The sequence below is a fragment of the Cryptomeria japonica genome, chromosome 9 (assembly GCF_030272615.1).
Source record: "Cryptomeria japonica chromosome 9, Sugi_1.0, whole genome shotgun sequence".
NCBI classification, from domain to species: Eukaryota; Viridiplantae; Streptophyta; class Pinopsida; order Cupressales; family Cupressaceae; genus Cryptomeria; species Cryptomeria japonica.
This window is the reverse complement of record NC_081413.1, coordinates 375,959,279-375,983,714: the sequence shown is the minus strand read 5'-3', so window position 1 is coordinate 375,983,714 and position 24,436 is coordinate 375,959,279. Positions and strand designations below refer to the sequence as shown.

At 38.7% G+C, this 24,436-nt stretch overlaps 1 protein-coding gene across 2 annotated transcripts in view; it reads right to left on the bottom strand.

Annotated features, from left to right (window-relative positions):
- LOC131072564 (multisite-specific tRNA:(cytosine-C(5))-methyltransferase trm4b) overlaps positions 1–24,436 on the bottom strand; it is a 248,177-nt gene that overhangs the window by 4,233 nt on the left and 219,508 nt on the right. The gene's annotated exons all lie outside the window — the stretch shown is intronic.

Sequence of the window (24,436 nt, the reverse complement as noted above, 5' to 3'; positions counted from 1 at the left end):
GGGCTGGCATTGGAATCTAACTATACATTCGAAGCCACCTTCTGCAAAACATCTACCGACATCAAAATGAGCTTCTTGTCTTCAGATTCAGACTTCACCAGATCCTGGCTAGCCTGAGCTTGAACAACAACTGCGAGCATGAGCTTTTCAACAGGAGACATTTGTCCAAGGTTTAGTGGACCATCAAGATTTAATAGGGATCTGAGGTGGGATCGTAGTAACCGGAGGAGTGACAATTGCGAAATCAATTACTCCTTTGCCTTTGTCTACCTTAGCGACCTTAGCCTCTGCACTCCCAGCATCCTTTCTCTCTATCTCATCCCCTTTATCTTTTGCACCGATGTCGCCACTTGGTGCAGTATCATCCTTTTGGATATCAAGGGCTGCTAAATTGTCCATCATCGGAGGGGTATCACCGGTCTCAACGTCAAGTGTTGTGTTACCTTGATCTTCCGGCTATCCCTCAATCTAAGTTTCACCCTTCTGATCACCGAAAACACCTTGCTTTTCTTCCGGTTGAGAAGACTTGAATGTCTTTCTCCATATGTCTTATGTCTCCTTCCTTACCTCTTCCACCTTTCCAATCATTAACCTGTTTACCCTGTTTTTGCTTCGGAATTCTTTCTTGTTGGCTTCTTCAATAAATCTTTTGACTTCCTCTAGAGTGATACAAGTGCAAACATTAATTAGTTCTCGTTCTTTCATCTCCTTGTCAGTTCTGTTGGTAGTAAGTCTCCTTGCATCAATAAGAATGTACAGGTCCTTAGGGATGCTCTTCTCTAGCTCAATCAATGTTTTGCTAAAATTGTGCAAGTATAATACAACTACTTCCTCCACTTTTCTCTGATCACCTTCATCTAGATTCTCATAGTAAGCTCCAAGATTCTTTAAGTTCCCATCAACTATTATTTCATCTATTAGTTGGTCTATTGACAATGGAGGAACAATTGTGTACTTACCTTGCAGGTCACCAGACTCAAGGTGTTTGTCAAGTTGACTCCTGACATGTCTACCTCTTTTGGGCCTTTCGATAGGAGCAGGATCAGATTTGGCTTTCTTGCTTTGCTGGGCTCCACTGGGTTGCGGCTTCCTCACCACTCTAGCAAATTCACCTTTCTTATTCGCCTTGCCTGCTTCCTCCTCAGATTATGTCTCAGAGGCCACCGGAGACACAACAACATAAGTCCTCTTGGGCTTCTCCTTTTGCTTCAATACACCTTTCCCGGATGGGCTAGGTCCTGAAGATGATACCACCGGAGCAGGGGCAGACTTGGTCTCTTTTGGTTTGACCTTGGAGGGAACCGGATCAACCTTGGGCTTCTTGGTTTCCTCTTTGGCTTCCTTTTGTGCATGTATTTCTCTTGCATGCTTCACCTGCTCTCCCATGTTTGTAACTTTTCTTTTCCTAGCAGGTACAGTGAATTGTCTGTGCAATTCAAGGTCTTTCTCCTTGAATGTTCCAAATCTGCCTTCTTTAGGATCCACTGGTTGACTCAATAAGTGTTGAGCATATGCCTCAAGCATGATAGAGTCAACTTCATACCCCATGGGCATGATCCACACTATCCTAGGCTCCACCGCTTCCATTTGACATTGATCTTTGTCTACCATGAAGCATATAGTTTTCTCATACTTCTCAACAATCTCCTTAGGGATCCTCTCTCTGTTTTTCATTGCAGCTTGGAAAGATTTGAAGTATCCCCAAAGGGCAGATATTCTCATTGTAGCATCACCTATTCCCCACAATCCCTCTTTAATTTGCATAGCCACCGGTCTATCATAGGCCCATTGGACCTTTCCTTTCACACCGGGTATCTCATTCAGGAAATATAAAATAAGAAGAGTTCCATATTTGAAAGTGTGCTTCTTATCTTGCTTGATCTTCTTCAAATTACTTATCAACTCATTCAGGAGTACTATACATAGATCATACCTCATGTCATTCTTCAACATCTGATATGCAAAGTAAATGGCAGTTCTGGAGACAGAGTTGTGTCTGTTGGACTGGTAAACTTTGTATCCGACCACCATAGATGCAAACTTCACATCATGCTCCAGATTGTCCTTTATGGTCATTGCTATGCTGTCAAATTTGGAACCAGTAGTGGCTATCACTATGTTATTCGACACTTTCCTCAGCGCATGTACTTCATCGGTTTCATTGAGGCATGTCACAGCTCGGATTACCTGCTTAGTGATCTTGTGAGGCCTATCAAGCCATATAAACTCATCATGAACTTGACTGAGAATGTACCGGATCCACTCTGCTTCGTTGAACAACCGAAAAAATGGATGAACTGTGAAAAACCCTTGTCCTGAAGAACTTTGTATTCTGGTTTGAGATTTCCCAAACTATTTTGGTTCAACATGTCCGCGTTACCAAGCTCCTCGAGATCACAATGTATGTATGCCCTAATATCTTCATTGTGAAGGACGTCGTAGGGTACTGTTGACATGTATTTTGTACACAATCATACACAGAATAAAATACCCAAAGGCATCTTATCCTCTCTTGAATAAAGTCGCTAACTGCTGAAGATATCGCAAGAAGGATCAGTTAGGATGACTCCAATGTTCTTTTTAGTAGGGTCTCTACGTGTGGATAAGCTCCAGTGGTATGATGTGATTTGCTGGAATCACAAGGGGACTTACATTTGATGATTGAGCTTCTGATCTGCTTTGAATATTGCTGGAACACAGGATTTTCACTAGCTTAGATTTGAAAAAAGGAAAAAAGACGAGGGCGAGGAAAGGATCTAATCCTAACACTAAGAATGTAGGAGCAATGATTGATCTTTGATGAAACTCTAACTAGGTCTTGTTTTGACATCGCAGGACCATCTCCACAAGGCTAGTGCGATCTTCGAAGGGAAGCTTTATGATGTTCAAATCATCACTGCAGGCATATAGACACCATCAGGTTGATGCATATCAATGAAGAAGCGACAATTGAAGTTACGCTTAAGCTGAATGATTCCAGTTGACTACACAAGGCAAGTCTGCAATCAACAAACTGCTAGTAGTATGGATATGCGAATTTCACCATCAATCAAGCATATTTCTTCCACTCATCTAATAACATGAAATCAAATAAGAGAAGTATAAAGACCATGCAAATTGTCGAATCGACCCATAAATTTCACCATTTCTTCAATGAAGTTACAAGTCTTTTACAACAACATCTTGGCAACAATCTTTGCCTTCTCTCTCTACTCTACTCTAATTGCTATTCTATTTCTAACTTCTAACTATTTTCAACTCTCTAACTATTATCTAACTATTGCTAATTAGCCTTTACAAATGAAATGCCAGGGCTTATATAGTGCCCACAATACAATTCGATGGCTTAGATCAATTCGAGATCAATGGCCAAGATTTTACAATGAAAACCCTAATTAGGGTTTGTTACAACCATTACATAACATTTAATGCTTGACCAATGAAATAATTGTATTGCTTGGACACATGTCCTCTCTGGAAAATTCCACCAACGAATAGCCGGGGTAGGTACATCGAAGTTTGTGCCACCTTCCATGAGTTAGGTACATTGAATCTTGGACATGCTGAGGTGGACCACACTGACTGGAGGAGTGATGACTGGGATGCCACCTCATCTGACACTTGTAGCTTGCTAGATATTCAATTTGATGTCGTTGAGAGGCTATCTTTAATTAACTCTTGTTCTAACTCCTTTTGTCCTTGATGTGCAGGATGATGATGTACCTCGCCTTGGAACGCTGGATTGGAAGAGGTCGCCCTTGATGACGTTAGTCCAAAGAAGGTCGTCCTTGCCAATGCTAAACTAGATGAGGTCGCCCCTGTCTTTGCTTGACCGTCCCGGTGGAGACCGCCCTTGATCTGGCTTGATTTTCCTTGATGAGATCTCCATTTGATGCCTACACAACATTTCAAAATTAGTAACATGATTTTGCAATGAATAACTAGATTAGAGATTAAATTTAGGAAACTTCATGATAAGTCCTTGAGTTATCATTTCCTAAAAAATGATTGAGCTATCACAATTCAAAATTTCAAAATTCAAACTTTAAGGCTATGACAATCAAAATTCAAAATTAAAACAAGGGATCTTGCCATATCTTACTTGAGAGCCAACTCAAAAAATGCAAAATGAAGAAAATCGCCTAGGCAAAAATTAATGTTTGAAACTTTCAACGTGATCTCCTTCAAACGAGCGATCCTCTTTAGTAATTCGCCACCTTTGGGGGGGTCTTCAACGTCTTGATGGCAAATTCGCTCCACTTCAAACCAAGTTCGCACTCCCCTTGAATGGAAATTTTGCACCTTTCCTCAATGAAATTCACACTTCCTCCTTGTCTTCTCCAAATCGCATGCAAAGGAAGTTTGAATGATGATTTGAAAATGAAATAACTCACCCCTCCTTTATAGGCGCTCACCCTCTCATTTACCTCTAGGCCGACTTTGTAAAAATAAGGCAATTAAAACAAATTTCAAATGAAAATCAAGGCCGACTTTTATAAAATATAATCCAAGCGCACCAATTTTATTAAAATTAATAATTAATTAAAATGCCTTCGTGATTAATTTTTTTGAAAAAGGCAAAATTAATTAATAAATGTTTCATGCGCTATTTTTAAATGCTAATTTTAATTGAATATTTCAAACTTTATCGATTTTTAGCATTTAATGTAATTTGAAAATGATGTTGGCGCCAAACATGGAAGATGTAAGGGGTACAAACCACATCGCTCTGTTCCCTGGGAGAGGGACAGGAGCGATTTTGCATTTTGCTCTTGATTTTCTCGCCTTTTATGTTCAAAATCACTTCCTCTACGTTGAAACTGGCATCTTCATTGGGAATCTCGAGCTTGATCGATTCAATGTTGTAGATGGATGCCTCTTGAGGTTGATATCGCCCTGGTCCCTTGGTGAGGGACAGGAGCGATCTTGGTGTTTTCTCCTTGATCTTGCTTCTTCAATCACCAATCTTCATTATATGGCAAGCAATGACGTTATCTCTTCGCTTCATGCATATTCTACTTGTCGTTAACAAGGCATATTCGATGTTTAAATGGTTTTCGCCCTGGTCCCTTGGTGAGGGACAGGAGCGAATTTTATGCTCTAGCCAACATTTGCTATCTTTCAACCTTTGCTTCTTGTTCGTTGCCTTCCAAATGATATCTTCGACCTTGTGCAACCTTGTACGTCCTTGACTTGGCGTGATTTTTGAATGAGCTGGCTAATAAAATGAATATCGCCTTGGTCCCTTACTGAGGGACAGGAGCGAATTTGGACTTGTAGGCTCCATCACACTTTGCTAACTTCAAAAATTATCTTCAATAGACTCGTTGTGTCCCCTTTCATTCATCCTTGGCCGGGAGTTTGTTCAAACTTGGCGAGAAATTGACCTAAGGCAAAAATCGCTCGGGTCCCTGACTGAGGGACAGGAGCGCCTAGGCCAATTTGAGTCTCCTATTGATGTCTTGTAATCTTCAATTTGTATTCAACGGGTTCATTTCATCGTCCTTTCTTGCCTTCAAACTCAAAACTTGCTTGCTTTTGCCTGAATTTTGCCCTATGAAGAATTTCGCTCTGGTCCCTGCGAGAGGGACGGGAGCTACACTGAATTTCGCCCTGGTCCCTGACTGAGGGACAGGAGCGAACTTTGCATTTTTGGTCCGTTTTCCTTCACGAAGGCACTTCAAGTTATATTCAATTGATAAAACATATCTCCTTTGATCTCTTCAAATCGTCAAGTTTTTTAAATCCTGCAAGGACAAGGCAATGTTTGATTTTGAGCTCCGGTCCTCCACTGAGGGACAGGAGCGATTTTTGTCCTCCAGGCCCAAATGTTTCACTTTTCACCATGAAATGTCTTTGCTAGGGAAGATATCATCCTGCTTCATGCTATGAATAAAAGTTAATGTCCAAACAAAGTCTAAAAATGTGCATATGAATAAAATCGCTCTGGTCCCTCAGTGAGGGACAGGAGCGAATTTGACCTTCTAGGCAAAAACTTCATCATTTCATTGCTTTTGATCAAGTCTGGATGCTCTATCACATTCATTTTGTCCTCCATCATGCCTTTGATGTCTCAATTTGTCCAAACGAGGTCAGGAATGACTCAACTAAGCTTTTTCACTCTGGACCCTTGGTGAGGGACAGGAGCGCTTCGCCTTGGTCCTCCTGGGAGGGACAGGAGCGAAATTCGCTCTGGATCCTCAGTGAAGGACAGGAGCGAAATTTGACTTTTCGAACTCTCTATCAGGACAATTTTAATGGAAATTATACTTTAAGTTATATTCCATATATACTTTCAGGATGTTTGAGAGTGGTTTCGGACCTCCAGGAGTTATATTGCAAAATCTAGTTTTTTGAGGTCTTTCAGTTTCCAGACTTAGTCAAATTCAGGATCAGGACATTCCAGACTTAGCCAAATTTCAGGATCAGGACTTTTAGACAAGCCGGACTTGCTATCCTATTGATCACCTGGGCGACACTCAAAATGCAAAAGCTAACTAACAAAACCCTAAAAGACTCAAAAACAAACCCTAAAAAGCAAAAAACATGGGTCCCCATTTGCAATGGGGCGATGTGTGAAATGGTCACAACAGGTACCGAAGAAAATGCACCTTCTGGATCGTCTTCAACATACTTGAAAGGGTGTTTCTTGAAGACAAATCTGGCCCTATCCTTAACCTTCACGACCAATGGGGTAGCAATACCAGAAGCTGAAGCCATTTTGAACTTAGGGTTTGCAGAAATAGATAGTCTGAACAAATAAATACCCTGATTTGCCAGATGCTGAAATTCACTTCAAAATCGCTGAAATTGCTGTTGGGATTGCCAAATCACTTCGCTCTGCTTCACTTGATCGCATTGTGAAAAATGAAGCTTTGAAATGCCTTTTTATCTTTCGAAAACCTAATTTTCCATTGCAATAAATGTTGCAACCGATTACCATGATTTTCATAGAGTCGCTTACCGGAGCACCAAATCCTCTGTGAAACTTCTGGATAACATCTGCACATATGATTTAAGCCTTCTGCAACCTTCCGGAATCAATTGCAGATCACCGAAGAGGGGGTTCTTAGAATTTGCATGAAAAGTTCCCCCTAAGGCATAAAGCCCTAGTTACCTCAATCCTCACCCCTTTTGTATATCATTCTAACCATGAGCCTTTTATAAAAGCTAGAAAACATAAACAATGCAGCTAGAAAAAAAAAAGCAAATTCGTTGTGCATCACCTCTCCACAATTTTCCTTGCTCAGCTCTTTCCTCTTTCCTATCTGAGCCCTGCCTTAAGGAAATTTTGCAATTGCCATCTTTTTATCATGCATATTGCTACCAGTAACTGAAGCAGATGCCAGACTATAAAAAACATATTTGGAATTTATAAACACCAAAAAGATCCAAGGATCTTTTAATGAAGAAAATAGATAACACAATGTTTGCACTTTCCCACAAGTACAACAGACCTGAAAATGAGTTGAAAGCAATGAAATGTTGACAGGAAAAAGAAAACAGAAAGGTTAAAAAGAGCTATAATTGAACCATCAATAAAAAATTGGGTCTGAAGGCTACACAAATATCTAGAAAACAAAATGCTTAAACAAAAGTTACACTCTAAAAAATCCTTCGATAAGAATTGAGAAGCAGCAAGGATGAGCGCGCAGCCAAACAGACAATGAAGCAAAAGGAAGAAAAGGATCATTTACCTCTTCTGCCGTCAATTGAAACCCAAAACAATCTACATCCAAATCTTAACAAAGAAACCCTGATAACAAGAGAAGCAAGGTTACTAGATAAACCACTTCTATTCACCTTGTACACATACTGGTGTATGTGGTACATAGATGGCCTGGATAAGGCATGGGTGGCATACCCACCCGTACCCAAAATGTGAGCAAACTTGGAGCTGCACCAGATATTTCTGGATTTTGTTTTCTGTTTTCCATTTTTTCTATTTGTTTTTTGTTTGGACATTAATTTTGATTTTCCTGTTTTATTTAGGTGCTTGAACTTGGTCAACTATGTTCTGCTTTGGGAAACTTGTCCAATATGATTTTGATCTCGTGCAATTTTTAAATTTCTGGTAGTACAACCATTTTAGGACAGCAGGTCATCATTTTCTTTTCCCAAATTTTTCATCATGGATGGTAAACCTATATGTAACAGCTAATTTATCAGGAGTAGTCTAATTATATGTTCTGTAAGCTTTGGTGCATTACAGAGATATTGTCTAATTTTATCTTCTATAAGCTGACACATTATTGAGATATTGTCTTTCATGAAGTTTTTAAATGGTTATCTTTTGATACTGTTTCTTATTGATAGTCTAATATTTGAAGTTATCTTTTATTTCTTCCACTAGAATCACTTTCAAAACGTTACATTACATTCTGCAATTACAGTACGATAACTGAATTACTTTTGTGATGTTACATTACATTACACAAATTAGAGATGGAATCAAAAAGCAGAACTGCTTTTCAAAAACTTTATTATTGATAGCAATTTCATCTGTATTTAGTATTTCTATTAGTGTTTAAATTTAATAAGTTTACTACATATTATTAATAAAATTATATAATCAATTATTTAACAAAATATTTTTTAAATTATATATGTATGTGTGTGTATCCATGTCCATGCACTTTGAAGAGAAGCATACCATAGAGCACAAGGGTGCATTGTTTTTGTGGGTACTATGATGCATAGGAAATTGTCAACACTGACATACTTGGTAATTATAAATAAAAAGTAGAAAATTGTCACACATTTGTGCAAGTATGCAACCATTGAAATAGGTTTTGGCTCAAACTACAACCAATTGAGAATAATTTCGTCTAATAGAGAATATCAAGTTTTGACAATAGAAAGGCATGGATCACAATCTCTTCTTTAAAACATTGCCTCTTTGATCAATGTACTTAGCCACCAATTCTTATTTACAAATTTACCTAAAAGAGGTGCTTAGGATCTACCAAACTGCACAACTAACTTCTAATTCACATTTACAAATTTATAGAAAATAGGTGATAGGGGTCTTCAAAAATACATAGCAAGCCTTTGTTGTGACCTTTTCACACATCGCCCCATTGCAAACGGAAACCCACCTCTTTCCTGCTTTCCACTTTTGTTAGTTTAGGGTTTTTTGGCAGTTAGGCAGCAATTTTGAGATTTCAGTGCCCAAGTCTCGTTTTTTATGTGATCATATCCAGAGGTCTTCAATGTGCAAGCAATGTTAATTTTGAGTTTTGATGTTGATAGGGTCAAAGTGTTAAAAATGTTAAAATGTCAAACTGATCCTAAAGTATTGAGGTTGCAACTAGCTTTAAAATGTGAGCATAAAATATTCAAAATGTTGCAAATCGGTGTGAATTTTGTGCTAGAGCGTCAAAAGTCCTTATAGAAGTCGTTTTTCCACTCCTAAGAGGTAGAATAAGTTAAAAATGCACAAAGTCTCGATGGACTCATGTTTTCCACCCCTCAAATCTTGCTAAAATGTTAAAAGTCCTAATGGAAATAGAATTTTCACTGCACAAAATGATAAAATTTGATAAGTTTGGGCTTTTAAAGTGTGAAAATCATCACAGTCTCAATGAAGGACGTTTTTCCCCCATGAAATTAAGACAAAAAACTGAAAAGTACTGATGGGAGGCGTTTTTCCACTCAAGTTTTGAAACAAAAATGAACTTTGTCCCGATGGAGCATGATTTTCCACTCCATTTTTTAGCAAAAAGAGTTGTTTTAATGATGAAAATGGTCTCAGTCCTGATGAGGTGCGTTTTTCCCCTCATGGACTGAATTTGCAAGTGATTTTGGGGAAAGTCTCGATGAGTCTTGAATTTCCACTCAAGACAAACAATCTGTCCTGATGGAGGATGTTTTTCCACCAGGCCTACAAGAGCAAAACGCATGGTGTGTGTGTCCCGATGACCCATGTTTTTCCACCAGGGGGGTAAAATGACCAAGTTAAGTGCAAATTGAGTCAACTGATGAGGTTTGATTTTCCACTCAAGGGGAAAATGATTGAAATGAGCGAAAAGAGGATGAATTTGAGTGTCCCAATGGAGATCAATTCTCCATTGGGGACAAAATGTGAAGAAATGACAAAGTTTATGTGTCCTGATGGGGTTTGATTTTCCCATGGAGGACATTTTGATGAAATTTGACAAGATTTTGATGGGAAGTTGAGTCTTGATGAAGGGTGAATCTTCACCTGGAGGTATTTTACAAGGAACTGACCAAATTTATGTGTCCAGATGGAAGTCGAATTTCCCCTAGAGTGGATTTGTGAAGGAAATGAGTTAAATCATGGAATTTATATGTCCAGATGAGGGTTGATTTTCCCCACAAGGTTATAATTATCAAAGGGTGATGAATTTAAATGAAAAATTGTCCCTATGACCTACGATTTTCCCCAGCTAGCTGGAAATTGAATTTGCGTAAAACTTTTGAGGTAAATGTGTCCCAGCTAACATCGATTTTTCCACCATTGGCATTTGGTGATCAAACGAAGTGAAAATGATGCTAACTGTTAACATCCCAATGCATATCGATTTTCCACTTTGTTGGTGAGAGCAAATTTTGTCCCACTTTGGCTGTGTGGTGACTTTTGAAGGTTAAAACATGAATAAAAGACACAGTCCAACACCTTATATTTTATTATTTTGTGATTGATGTGATGCGTGAAGGGTTGGAAGAGCTGATTCAAGGTGCGCCATTGTTAAGGGAGGTGTGATTTTGTCTAAGGCATCAAGAGGCACCATTATTAGAAGGGATTGCAACATCATTTGTGGCGCCATTTCTGGTCCAAGCTCCATTACCAGATCTGAGACATACTATACCCAACCAAGGATGTCATTCCCAGCTATTTGTGTATGTCAAGGCATGTCAATTTTCAGCTGATTCGGCAGAATCGCATAATGTATGGGTGTTGCGCCATGATTGAGGGTGTTCCCAGCCATTGAAGGTTCAGTTGCAGAGGTGTTTTCAGACCTTCAAACTCAGAAAATCTGACCTGAGATAATATTTTGACATCAAGACACTTCAATTTCTGAGTTGCAAGAGTGTCTTCAGACTTATATATTGCAATCAGACTTGTTTAAAGTCTGAAATTCAGGTTTTTAGAAGGTGATAAGCCTTATTTAGATCAAAATTTATACATTTTCAGAATTCACATTACTTATTGTTTAATTTCTGATTTTAATGAGCTCATAAATCTGGAAAAAAAATTAAAAATCAGAACTTGGGGTAATTCTGAAAATGAATTATTAGAGTTATTCTATCATGTTATTGACTTCTAGCTTTGTACAGGTGCCACATCTAAAGCGGGGATAGCTGCGAGGAAGACTCAATTGAAGCTTGTACAAGAAGGATACTACACGGAGTCACAGATAACATCCCAATGGAAGAAATTTGGAGACACCAACATGGAATACATGGATATGAAGAGGATGAGGCGGAAAATATTTGGAACGAAGCATCATCTACCATCTCCTTTGGCGGTCAACATCATGAAGAGTGGAATTTACCATGCAGCTGGTTTTCCACCATTTATTCAATCCAATGAGCTAATGGTTGAGTGTGCAAAGCATTATGATCCACAAACTAGAACGATCAAGACACCTAAGGGGTTGGTACTTGCATACCTAGCTGGAGAGTCAACTAGGGAGGCATTTGGATTCCTTAGATATCAGGACATGCATGAGAGAAATAAGAAGGAAACCCAAACTAAATTTGAAAGAAGATTGGAGTCATGTTTGATAGTTATCAATAACAAGTGGCTCCTTCAAACAAGGCGTCACCACTCTAAAATACCCAAGAGACTCCTTTGTTCAGACTTCAAGGAGGACTACAACGATTTGATATTTCTATTCAATCGAGTTATGGGAGCACCTCAAGGGGCGTTATTTGAGACATGGATTTATTACTTTATAAAGAGATAGCGGGAGGCACAGTGATGATCAACTAGGCAAAGATTATAGGTGACAACTTGGATATCCAGATGAGGAGTTTGGAAAGGACTAGGACGTTCTACATGACTTCCTACCTAGTCTACATCTAGCAAGGCAAATAGTTTACAAAGGATTGATGTGCAAGGGCGAATTTGGAAACAGGCCTGAACAATAAAGGGTATATGAGTGTTATCCACAACTCCACGTGCATGAGATTGCTCTGTTGGTTCCCAAATCAACAGATTGGAAAGTTCTAAAAGTATGCCAAGCTTTATGCTCAAACCCTCCAATTGACTTGGCCAACTAATAGAGTGATCCTTTAGGATTATTCACTCCCTACACTTCAAGCTCTGCAGGACCTAGGCGGGTATACCTCTTCACCAACTGATTCTCCAAGATGATGCTTTTTATAGCAGATTGTGCCTCTCTACTATATTTTGATTTTGATTGTATATCTCAAAATAGCATCTGTTTCTGAGATAAAATTCTTTAGCTTCTTCACTTAATCCTACTTCCTATTTTTGTTTCCTACTTATATCTTCAAACTAAAACTGAAAATGTATATATTTGAATTGATTAAATGTAACTTGATCATTGATCAGTGTCTTCCCTCCTCTTGGGCTACAAAGTCACTAATTCCTAGAATTTCACGTATAACTCCAATGAGACAATTTTTAAATCCACTGCTGGAATGGATTTGTCAACTATTCCAACCTCCACTACCACTCCACTATTTTCTTGTCACAACAGTTACTCTAAGTGAGTTTAACTTTTACTTAAAAAGACCAAGACAAGAATCATAAGGATAAGAAGGTCTCAAATGAGTCTTGCTTTTCTAACCACTACAACAATGAACAGTTTTTTGTATGGAAATTTAAGACAGCAATTACTTGCTTGAAGTAATAACCACAAGAGAACTGATATCTAGAATAAAAGATTTCCTTTACCACATTTGAATTGAAAACACTTAGATCATTTACTGGGAGTAAAATTTGCAGAGTAAAAAGATTGTCTTCTATTGATTTTTGAAAATGAACATATTACATACTTATAGCAAAATGAGGGGTCAAACCCCTTCAAAGAGTCTTTTAAGATTGAACTAAACATATGGTAACTAAATGCTTTGATATCTAATTAAACATAAATGAACTTTGGTTAAGTGATCGGCATATCCTTGGCTCAAATATGTATCACAATCTTCAGTGATGCCTTTGATGAAGCTCTCTACAACGAACATCTCTTCTACACAATTGTTGGTTGTGTCTGGGTCTCCCTTTTGAGTTGCCTTCATTGCATTACATAGATATTTATGGCATTCCTGAACCCACACTATTTGCTCCTTCAATCTCCCATCCTCAGTTATAAGAGATGGCATCCCATGCCTTGTAATTGAGGTAAAAAACTTGGATTCCCCCATGAGTTGCTCTGCAAATCTGTCGTCAACTTCTATTAATTCCTCAATTTCTTTGATAGCAGCTGGATCATGGTCACTTCTTTCTTGAACTTCATCAAGTACTTCTTCCAACCGGTTATCCAACCTCTCATGCTCTACGATAGCAAGATTGTTTTTTGAGCATGTATTCCAACACTTGTCTATCCATGTCATCATAGCTTTGGACCTTTTTTGAATGAATACTAACATAACATCAAATTTAGCATTAGTCGATTGACTTCTTAACTGCTGGTTTTCTTCTTTTAGTTGACTATTTTTATCCTTGGGCCATGAGCTTTCTCCTAGTGTTAACAAGGGTGTTTGCCTTGTTGCATTCAACTGATCCTTCAAGTGCTCAATCTCCCTAACAAACCTCTCACTCCTAGCCCTAAGAGCCTCATTATCCTTCATAATAAGATGAGTTTGAGCCTTATTCAACTTGGCTATGTTAATTCCCAAATCGGCAGTAGCTATAGGATCTGCCTCTCCCACCTTGAAGGTCATAACATGTCCGAAGGCTTTCTCAATATCCATAATTAGAGGCTTCTTGTGTGGTGGATACAGAGCCCAAACCCGAAGTGCATGCTCATCTGGATTGTATCCTGATCCAATGAATACTTGAGTTACCCCTTCTTGACTCAACTTGTGTTTTGTACCACTACTGTGCAAGAAATTGTCAAATACCAAAGTAGACTTCAAATCCCATCCAGGAAAGATCAATACACCTGTATCTCCCAAGAATTTCCTCCCCTTTTCAGGGATCATTGTGCTCATTTCTTGCTCTATATCCATTCTTAAGGTCTCCATAAGAAGTCCTTCATTACCATTAGTAATATTGTCACCAATTTCTCTCACCGCTTTTCCTTTTAATTGATATAAAAAAGATTCAAGCTCATGTGTTTTAATAAATTGATCATCAGAAATAAAATGGCTATAAGCCAGCTGTCTAGAATCTACCTCAGAATCCCTAACTTCTAATTCTCTATTTATTGGCTGATATGAATCAACAGTAGAGACCAGAATCCTTTAAGTTCTTGAGGCTCATCCTCGTCATCAGATGAACCCTCACTAGTAGAAGAAAGGAATTCTATACTCTGCACTTCTCTTATTCTGGCCTCTATGTTCATATCATACTCTTGAATAGCTCTAATGGCCTCAACCTCATCCAAGTTTCTCATCACTTCTTCTTCAAGGCAAGGCTTGTGGGTGTACCCACTCAACTTCTGTGATCGTTTAGCATTGTCAATGAAGCCCTCTGGATCAAAATCCTTTCTTGGCATGGCTCTATTCATGTTCAAATGTAGTAGCTTGCCCAATATTTGGTCGTACCCCTCCTTGGCAAGCACGATGAAATCACTGAAACACAATTTTGCATGCATGAAGGACTGCTTCTAATAGGACCTCAACTTCATAACATCAGAATAATCTAGTTGGCTCACCCTTTCCAGGCAGGCTAGTCTATCAGGCACAGTTCTAGGCAGGATGAATAGAGTGTCCTCAAAGCCATAGACCCTTATTATTGTACCATCTAAATAATAGTACCAATCTCCCCAGTTATGCTTCACTGTATCCGGGCCACCATTATCCTTTGGCCTCAAAAATTTCTTGATCTCTTTGACAAGGAATGGTCACATGGATGGTTGAACATCCTAAAAATAACCTTCACAAAGTAGGCTTGGAAATAGGCATAATTAGCCTCGGCAAACCTATTGTCCCAAATGGATGTCCATAACTAAATTGGTAATGTCTGACCTTCGTGATCAAACTGTTGTATCTTCAACTCTTCCGGCCAAACCTTTCACATCCAAAGTACAAGACCATATGCATCAAAGAGATCCTTCTTAGCTTTTGTAAGAGATGTGTCAATTAACCTGTGAACCAATGCTACATAATCAAAAAATTTGGGATGGTGGCTCTGAACATCTACAACTATCACCATAGGCTCAAGTGTCATGAGTCCAGGAAACTCAACTCCTAACACCTGTCCAGCTGTATAATATGTGTATTTGAAGTAATGCTCAAACAAATCCACATTGAAGGGTGGCCCCTCATCATCCTTCAATGGTACTAAATTCTTATCAACCCTCGATTGGTATAATGGTAGTCTCCACCCCTTGTAGGTGGTGTCCAACCTCCAATATTCACTGCTCAATTCCTCATAGAGAATTATATGGTCAAATATATCTTCAAAACCGAAAACCTCCTCAATTGCACTTTTGGATAACTGTACAAATGGTTTACCTTGTGGGTCACAAATAGCTTTAAGATCTAAATTATAATGTTTGGCCAAAAGCTTGATTAGGTCTACATCCATGAGCACATTGGGGATGGCTATCTTCCCTAAATTCATTATCCATGGGTTACAGATGGGTTCATGGTTGGTTCTTCTGCGATAATGGAAGAGGAACAATTCAAATCCCCTAATATTTGTCCATATGTCCCCCACACCCTACTATTTATCTTCAAATTTGTTCATATTGGGGTTCAATTGGACTGCTCTCCTAGCCCTATCCCCTGAACCAGGCAATTGATCAATCAAGTCTTGACACAATTTCCTCTCCTCTACCTTTGCTTTTGACTCAACTACCTCTGGTTGTTTTAGAGATTTTTCCTCTTGTATTTTCTATTTTTTCCCTTTAGTTCCCACTGGTTTCCCCCTTTGTTCTCTTTCCTTCCGATATCGTAGGGTTATCCATTTTAAGAATGACAGAGCACGATTCAAAACAAATTTTACAAAGTTAAGAAAAGGCCTTAACTGCTTACTTGTTATTACTCAGGTGCTCTAACTTGATCCCTTGTCTCCAATTGTTCGCAATGCTTTGTCAATTTGCTCTGGTTGCAATTGTCTCTCTCAGAGGATTTCAACTATGTAGCATTAATGTCACCTTCAACGACTGCTGCTCAATAAATTTTGAATTTCAAATAACTTGGTTGATGTGACAATTTCATTTTATCGACATGACTTTATATGTCAACACATCGTAAAGACCTAAGTGATATGTCGCCTATGGGGATGTCAATTGGTCACCTTGCTTGGCTCGTTTTGATAACTGTTAATCTTACTGATCTAATTTGTAACCCTTCATCTTACCGTGCTTTGCTCATCGGGTAGACTTTGCCCGATCTCTCCTACTTTCTGGATCCTCTATCCTTATGATAATTGTTGGGAGTCACAACGATCAAACGCCATCGGCAAGATCAGTGGCGTCGTGGTCACAAAAGAGTTTTCTGGCCGATGGTCATTCTCTTGCCGATGCATATTGTTTGGGCCTATAGTTATTTATCATTATCCCCCTATCGGTGTGACTCTCGAAGTGGGGCCACCTTTTCGTATCTCATCCCACTCGGAATAAGTCTGGCCAATGACTCAAATCTTCATTGTTACCATGTTCGGGGAAACAAATTACTTTCAAGCCGATACCTTTTATGTTTTTGTTAGCCGGATGACTTGCCTATTCGATTTATCCTTGATTATTTCATTCTGATATTATCTAGTCCTGCCGATCATTAGTCTTTCTATTGTGACTTGCATCGAAATGACTTAAGCCGATAGACATTTGTATAATTTCGTCGATGTATCTTTCATCATCGGGTTGTCCTCTGGTATGTCACTCTGACTTCGTGCCTCATGCTGATATCACACTCATTGATCGAACTCCTTCCGACATCCTTCCCTTATGACTCCTATCGGGGTGACTTATGAAGTCGGTGTGGCTGCTATGGTTTTATTCCGACAGCATTAGTCTGTCAGATGCTTTATAGCTCCCCTCATCATTCTTATCGGGTTGAGTCATGCCGACATGTTCACCCATATCATTCATCGGTACAACTTTGGTGGTCGGTATGGCCTTTGTGTATTTGCTCGGACCTTACCAATATTTCCGTTGTTGCATCCATCGGGATGATCTTCCCAAAAATCTCTCATGGTCGTGCATCAATATGACATAAAGTGTCGGTGTGACTAATTTGTGCTTACTCCGAAGGAAGTATTCCCACCAATAATTCATCTTGTCCCTTTGTCAATATGCTTTACGCTGATAGAAGTGTTGATTTGCCTTCCACAGTTCGACCTCTTATCGGTATGACTTAAATATGTCCTTCTGAAGAGTTCCAATGTTGTGAGCTTGAGAGACCATAGTGCGATCGGTATGACTGCAACAGGGTCTTGCCGATTCACTTATTTTGAGGTTTTTTGGCTAAAAGGAAAGTTGAGCCTGTTCATTAGGCAAATCTTCATTGTTACCATGTTCGGGGAAACAAATTACTTTCAAGCCGATACCTTTTATGTTTTTGTTAGCCGAACAACTTGCCTTTTCGATTTGTCCTTAATTATTTCATTTTGATATAATCTAGTCCTGCCGATCATTGGTCTTTCTATTGTGACTTGCATCGAAATGACTTAAGCCGATAGACATTTGTATAATTTCATCGATGTATCTTTCATCATTGGGTTGTCCTCTGGTATGTCACTCTAACTTCGTGCCTCATGCTGATATCACACTCATTGATCGGACTCCTTCCGAAATCCTTCCCTTATGACTCCTATCGGGGTGACTTATGAAGTCGGTGTGGCCGCTATGGTTTTATTCCGACAGCATTAGTCTGTCAGATGCTTTATAGCTCCCCTCATCATTCTTATCGGGCTGAGTCATGCCGACAAGTTCACCCATATTATTCATCGGTACAACTTTGGTGGTCGGTATGGCCTTTGTGTATTCGCTTAGACCTTACCAATACTTTCGTTGTTGCATCCATCGGGATGATCTTCCCGAAAATCTCTCATGGTCATGCATCAGTATGACATAAAGTGTCAGTGTGACTAATTTGTGCTTACTCCGAAGGAAGTATTCCCACCGATAATTCATCTTGTCCCTTTGTCAGTATGCTTTACGCCGATAGAAGTGTTGATTTGCTTTCCACAGTTCGACCTCTTATCGGTATGACTTAAATATGTCCTTCCAAAGAGTTTCAGTGTTGTGAGCTTGAGAGACCATAGTGCGATCAGTATGACTGCAACAGGGTCTTGCCGATTCACTTATTTTGAGGTTTTTTGGCTAAAAGGAAAGTTGAGCATGTTCATTAGGCAAAGTGTTTGTCTTTTAACAACTGTAGATGATTTCACACAATACCACTGAGGTTTATGAAGACCAAGGTGTGTGGTAATGGAGACTCTAGGCCTGTGTGAAGGTCCTGTCATAGCTATATGTTGGGCTCTACCCTTGTGGGAGCCCATTTACCCCACATATAACACATTTGTTATCTATGTTTTTTCATTAATGAACTTGTAACAATAATAACCTCATTTAATAGGTGAATAAACCATTCTTCTCAAACCAGTACCCCTAATTCAAGAATGATTATCAGTGATATAAGGATGCTTTCCAGGTTGACAGACTGTAAGGATTTGATTGATGGCAAGGGTCATGAACAATGACTATATGAAACACCTACGGAGACAATTAATTCACTGGAATTAATAGTTCCAACATGATCAATATAGAAAAGTGAACGATGCTTTCACCATGTACATCACAAGGTTGGTCCAAGGCGGAATACATAAATGATTGTCTAAGGAAGCAATGGCACTTATTGAGAAGTAAAAATCCTAGTATATTCAATTTCCTACCTTCACATACCTAAGGATTTAGAGATTCACTTCAGAACCATACAAGCTTCCTAGGTATCCAACAAATAAGATGATGTTACTTGAGGTATGAGTCAGCTCTTAGAATTTGATTCATCCAAAAGGCGAAGCACAGGCAAGGGATTAATTTTCCTATTGCACTTGGAAAGATGATGGAGGTATGCCCCACCACAACAGCAACAAAGATAGTTAATGAAGAATTGGGGTTCTTTCATCTTGGAATCTATAAAGGCAGGGATCGATTTGATCCCTTTCAAAGAATTGTAACAACTAAGGGAGGGAATTTTACACAGAGAATTGACATCAAGAATTATTGGACTAATCTCATGGATGAGCTTGCAATTAGCAAGAAGATATGATCTCGGATGTTAGTGGACTTCATGAGGAAGTGTAACTTCTCCATTCCAGTTCGGGTGCCAGATTATGGGGATCATATCCATCCATAGTATGCAAAGGAGAACGACAAGCCTATCACGTTGCCTAGTTGGTCACAACCTGAGTTGGTAGATTTAAGCATTTTGATGAGAGATGTGAATGATTGCTCCAGAGAGTGGGTGGACAAGTACATTAATGAATTGAGATAACAAAAGGTCACCCTACCCTATGAGAAGATGAGAAATGAGGAGTCCTCTCTCAATGATGATGAAAGGACAATAATCAATGTTAGAACGCACAATGATGAGAAGAGTCAGGCTCCCAAAAGAACGAAAGGTATGCCTAGAGGATTACAAACAAAAGGTTGAGGGGCTTGTTAGCCAGGAGTCAAGGCACAAGAAACATAAGTCTAACACTCCTCAAACTACCATGAGTTCCTCATACGTGAAGGAGAATGATATGACAGAGAAGGACAATGAGTCCGAATAGGGTTCCAACATGGAAATACTATTGGAGAATGATCAAGATATACATGCATCAGCACAATCGACACCACATGAAGATGATGAAGAGCAACCAAGATCTCCCACAATTCAGCTTGAGGTCCATTTGGGCAACAACATGGTGGATTTGATTAAGGAGAAAGAAACAAATGATGAGGTTATTTCAGCATTGAGAGGACTTGGTGAAGATCAACACCTCAAAGATGGGATGGAGTTCTCTACAATTCTCGATTGGTTGTTGAGCAGCATGGAAAAGAAGAAAGCAATAAGAGGCCCAGCCCACAAAAGATATTGATGACTTCCTAGCCAGGGTTGGCAAGGAAAAGAGAAGAAGAAAGCGAAGATGTCCTCTAGGATTACTAGAGATGATACAGGAGCATGCATTGCACAAGTGGCTGTCCCGACAGGTGGTAAGACTAGAGATGTGATCACTCCTATGGATGTAAGACTAGAGATGTGATCACTCCTATGGATTATCAACTTACCGCAATTGATCTTGGACCTACTACAAAGAAACAAGAGTTTCAGGAGCTAGATTATGCTGTCAAAGCAATTGAGGCACGATTAGATAAGGCTATTGAAAAGAAAGAGATGCTTGAGAGTGAGAACAGGAGACTCAAGGAGTATAATGAAGGGATGAATTCCCTAAGGCGTGAGGATCCTATGTTTGTCTCACCCATTGCTATTGCTAATGGATCCTCCTTTGATCATGGGGCAATGAGGAATACATATTAGGAGGTTGGTAAATGGATAGAAGATGTTTAAAGGCAAGCAAATGATTTACTAGCTCAGTTTGTTCATGCACATGATAAGACAACGATGCTCATATTTAGGATGCAATACTTGGAAGGCGTTTGGGAAGATTTCCAACCAATGCAAGAAAAGACTACTCTCGCCTCAAGGTGTTGAAGCAAATTCCTATGTCACATTGATCCAGGAGGGGACTTCTTTAGGAAGGTAATGTGTATGATTTCCATGGTTGGTAGTGTTCCTTGGCAATGAGGAAGTCAGTGTTTGATCATGCAAAGCAAGAGTGCATGAAGATGGTTGGTATGATTTCCATGGTTGGCATTGTTCCTTACATCTATTGAAGAGTTATTGGGACATGATGTCCACACTTCTAGCAGTTTTGATTTGGAGGAAATAAAGGAGAAGATGAAGTTTATTTACTTCAAAAAGTTGGAATCCATAAGGAAGAATCAGCTAGATGATTTGGTCTCTCTCATGAATCACATCAAAAATTTGCAAAAGTTGATGTCGAATTGGGAAAGCATTTTCTATGCTTGCTTAGATGCCTTGGATGTGATCAATTTGCAGTAAGAAGGTCTACCAAATGTTACAATGGAGGAACTCAACTCATTCTTGGCTAGATTCGTTGAGTATGTAGTTAGAGAGAGGGATGCAGGCCAGAATCTTCTAAAAGATTCCCTACTTGATGACTAGGCACCATCCTATTGGACCTCCTTTTCTGATTCCACTTTTTATGTAAACCCTAATTAGGGCAATGTTGGCATGATCTCAGCCCTTGATTCTAAATGAATCTTGGCCATTCATTTAAGTTTGAGACTATATAACCCCCATTCCTCTCATTTGTAAGGGAGAGATTAGAATTTGTTTTCAAGTATTTTAATTGAATGATAGAAATTGTTGAATGCATTTGTATGAAATTCGTTTATCCATACCACTAGCTTTCTACTGATTCTAAGTTTGCCTTGTGTAGTCAACTGGAATCAAAATTTGAACTTAACTTCAATTTGTGCTTGCTCATTGATATGCATCACATTGATAGTGTTAGTGTTGTTAGTATGAATTTGAACATCTATAAATCACCTTAGATGATTGCACTAACCTTGTGTAGAGTTGTTCTTTGATGACAATACCTAGACTAGTTGAGTTTCATTGAATCATGCACTATGTCTTGCATTCTAGGTTTAAGATAGGATTAGAATTGAATTTCTAAACCCTACCAATTTTGCATTTTATTCGAAAATATTTGTTAGAAGTAGATTGACAACTTATATTGCAAAATCTCAAGTCATTTGAAATCATTCGCAAATCTACTCCATTCATGATAAGTTTGAGTCTTCGAGAACAATTATGCAAGTCCCTTTATGAAAACAACAATTCACATCAAACCATTGAATTACCCACACGTCAAGAACTGATATTAGAAACCTTGGAATCGTCTTAGTTGATCAGATATTTAGCAACTGAGGTGATTTTGTTCAAGAGAGGGTAAAAAAACTTTGGTATTTTATTCTGTGTTCAAGGTGCATAAAAAAACACATCAACAACCTCCAATTCATTTTTGCAAATTTGTTGAAAATAGGTGCTTAGCATCTGGCAAAATAAATGTCTATTAACCAAAAGTAACCTAGGTTACCAAATCAGGAGGAAAACCAGTAGATTCTAGGTATGATTTGTCCCAGAATCAGATTATGAATATGAATAGACCCCAGCACAATCAAGCAGCCATCACTATTCTAGAGTTGGATGACTTTTTTGAGCATTTCTTTTAACTTCTTGACTATTGAAAACCCTAAACAACCTTCTCTCTCTCCTATCATGAAGTTTAACACAAATGATGAATGTTGTGTGACATGTTTGATGCCCCACCAAAAAAGCTCAAATGCTATGCTCCCAAAGGACATTTCCTCCATTGTTTTTCGCACATCCCCATAATGGGGATATTCCGGAAGACACCTTGGAAATGTCACCCCACCCTCAACAAAAAAAAAAAATTGGCCCTTACATCCAAGAAATGTGAGGACTTCACTGGGCAGCTGGCCATCCCAGAGACATCAAGAGACATCAATGATGTTCCCTGACAATCTGAGGGACAGCCAACCTTCCCTCAAGTTATACTCAATTTATTAAAAAAAGACCCAAAATGAATTAAAAAATATATTATTGTTCTCTTTGTGGGCCCCCAAACCACTCTCACCCCTAAATGAGAGATTGGTCTGCAAAGAAATAGATTTTCAAGCTCCTTTAGGGCGTATGACTTTGCAAGATTTGAAAATGGTTTCCATCTATTTTAGTTGGCAAAGTAGCAGGTTTTCAAGATAAAATTACACAAAACAATACCTAAGATTCCAAACTCCATTTGTACATCTCAAGGTGGTGTTTCAATCCTAAGATGATGAATTTCTATTACTGAAAACCACAGTTTTTAATTGTCTTTGCAGTCACAAAATTGCAAGTTTACAACATATAATGGCAAATATTTCAATATTATTGAGGCAGACTTCTTTCTGATCTCAATTAACAGTTAGAGGCTTGTCACTTGTGTCAACCATTACAATATTGAGACAAGGGAGAGAGGCTCAAATATTTGCACAAATTCTTTGTAAACTCAAGGGTAGGCAGCATATTTTCTATGTTTTTGTCCTTTTGTAGTTGGAACTTACAACCTTTGTGAATTTTGTTGTAAATGTTATGTATTAAGGATCTCTATTGTAAATGATAAATGCTTTATCAATGTTATCATATGAATATTTGAAATTTCTCTTTTATTAATAGTCGTGCCTTTTGCTATCTCCTGCAGTCTTCTAAACTGGCCTCCAAAAAATCAATGCCTAAATGCACCCCACTGCCCCCATCTTCTACCATCCATGTCCCATAAACTTGGCAAAAGATAGCTTAAATTTCTGATCATGAAAGAATTTAGCAACAATTTTTGTGTGTTTCCTGCTCAGTCGACAAATTTCCATCGTGTTGCTGCCCAAATCAGCCTTTTCATAACTAACAACTTTACGCAGGGTTACATCTAATGACTCATAAAGGATTAGTGCATCTCTTAATCTAGAAAACTACTACCATCATAATTCCTGCACTGAAAACAAAAACAATAAAATTAGATGGATGAATATACGGTACACAATGGGAGCTTCCCTTGGACTGAAAATATGACCATCTACAAGTACTCCTGCTGTCACTGTTTTGTACCTGACCGTTAACATGTATTGAATCATTGATATTTCTGAGTTGTCAACCCAAACACAAAAGCATAAATATAGGAAATGCAAATTTGACTACATAGATGATGTTAATAATAATAAACTAAAAATAATCAATGATGAGAAGGAAAATAAATTGAGTAATATCTACATCACTGGTGTTGGCCTTGACGATGACCCATATGATTCTGATTACTAATTGTATTGTTTAATATTGAACAATGAATATCTAGCATGCCATTCAAGCTTGTAACATTGATATCAAATCAGTATATATTCTATGTCAAATTTGTAATAATTATGGTAGTTTTGTATAGAATATGCATGATATGTGGTATTCTAAATTAACGACTAATTCTAGGTTGCACATATACTACACTCCACACAATCTTGGGATGTGGGGACACAAGGAGGGAATGTAGGATGGAAGAACCAAGGGCCTATATTTGGGGATAGCGAAAGGATGGCAACACGATGGTGGTCCAACAAGGTCAAGGGGTAGAGGGGTAGCACCCCTTGCAAGAATTTGAGGGTAACACTGTCAATGGGGTCAAGGGGCAATGGCAATGTCCTATTGCATT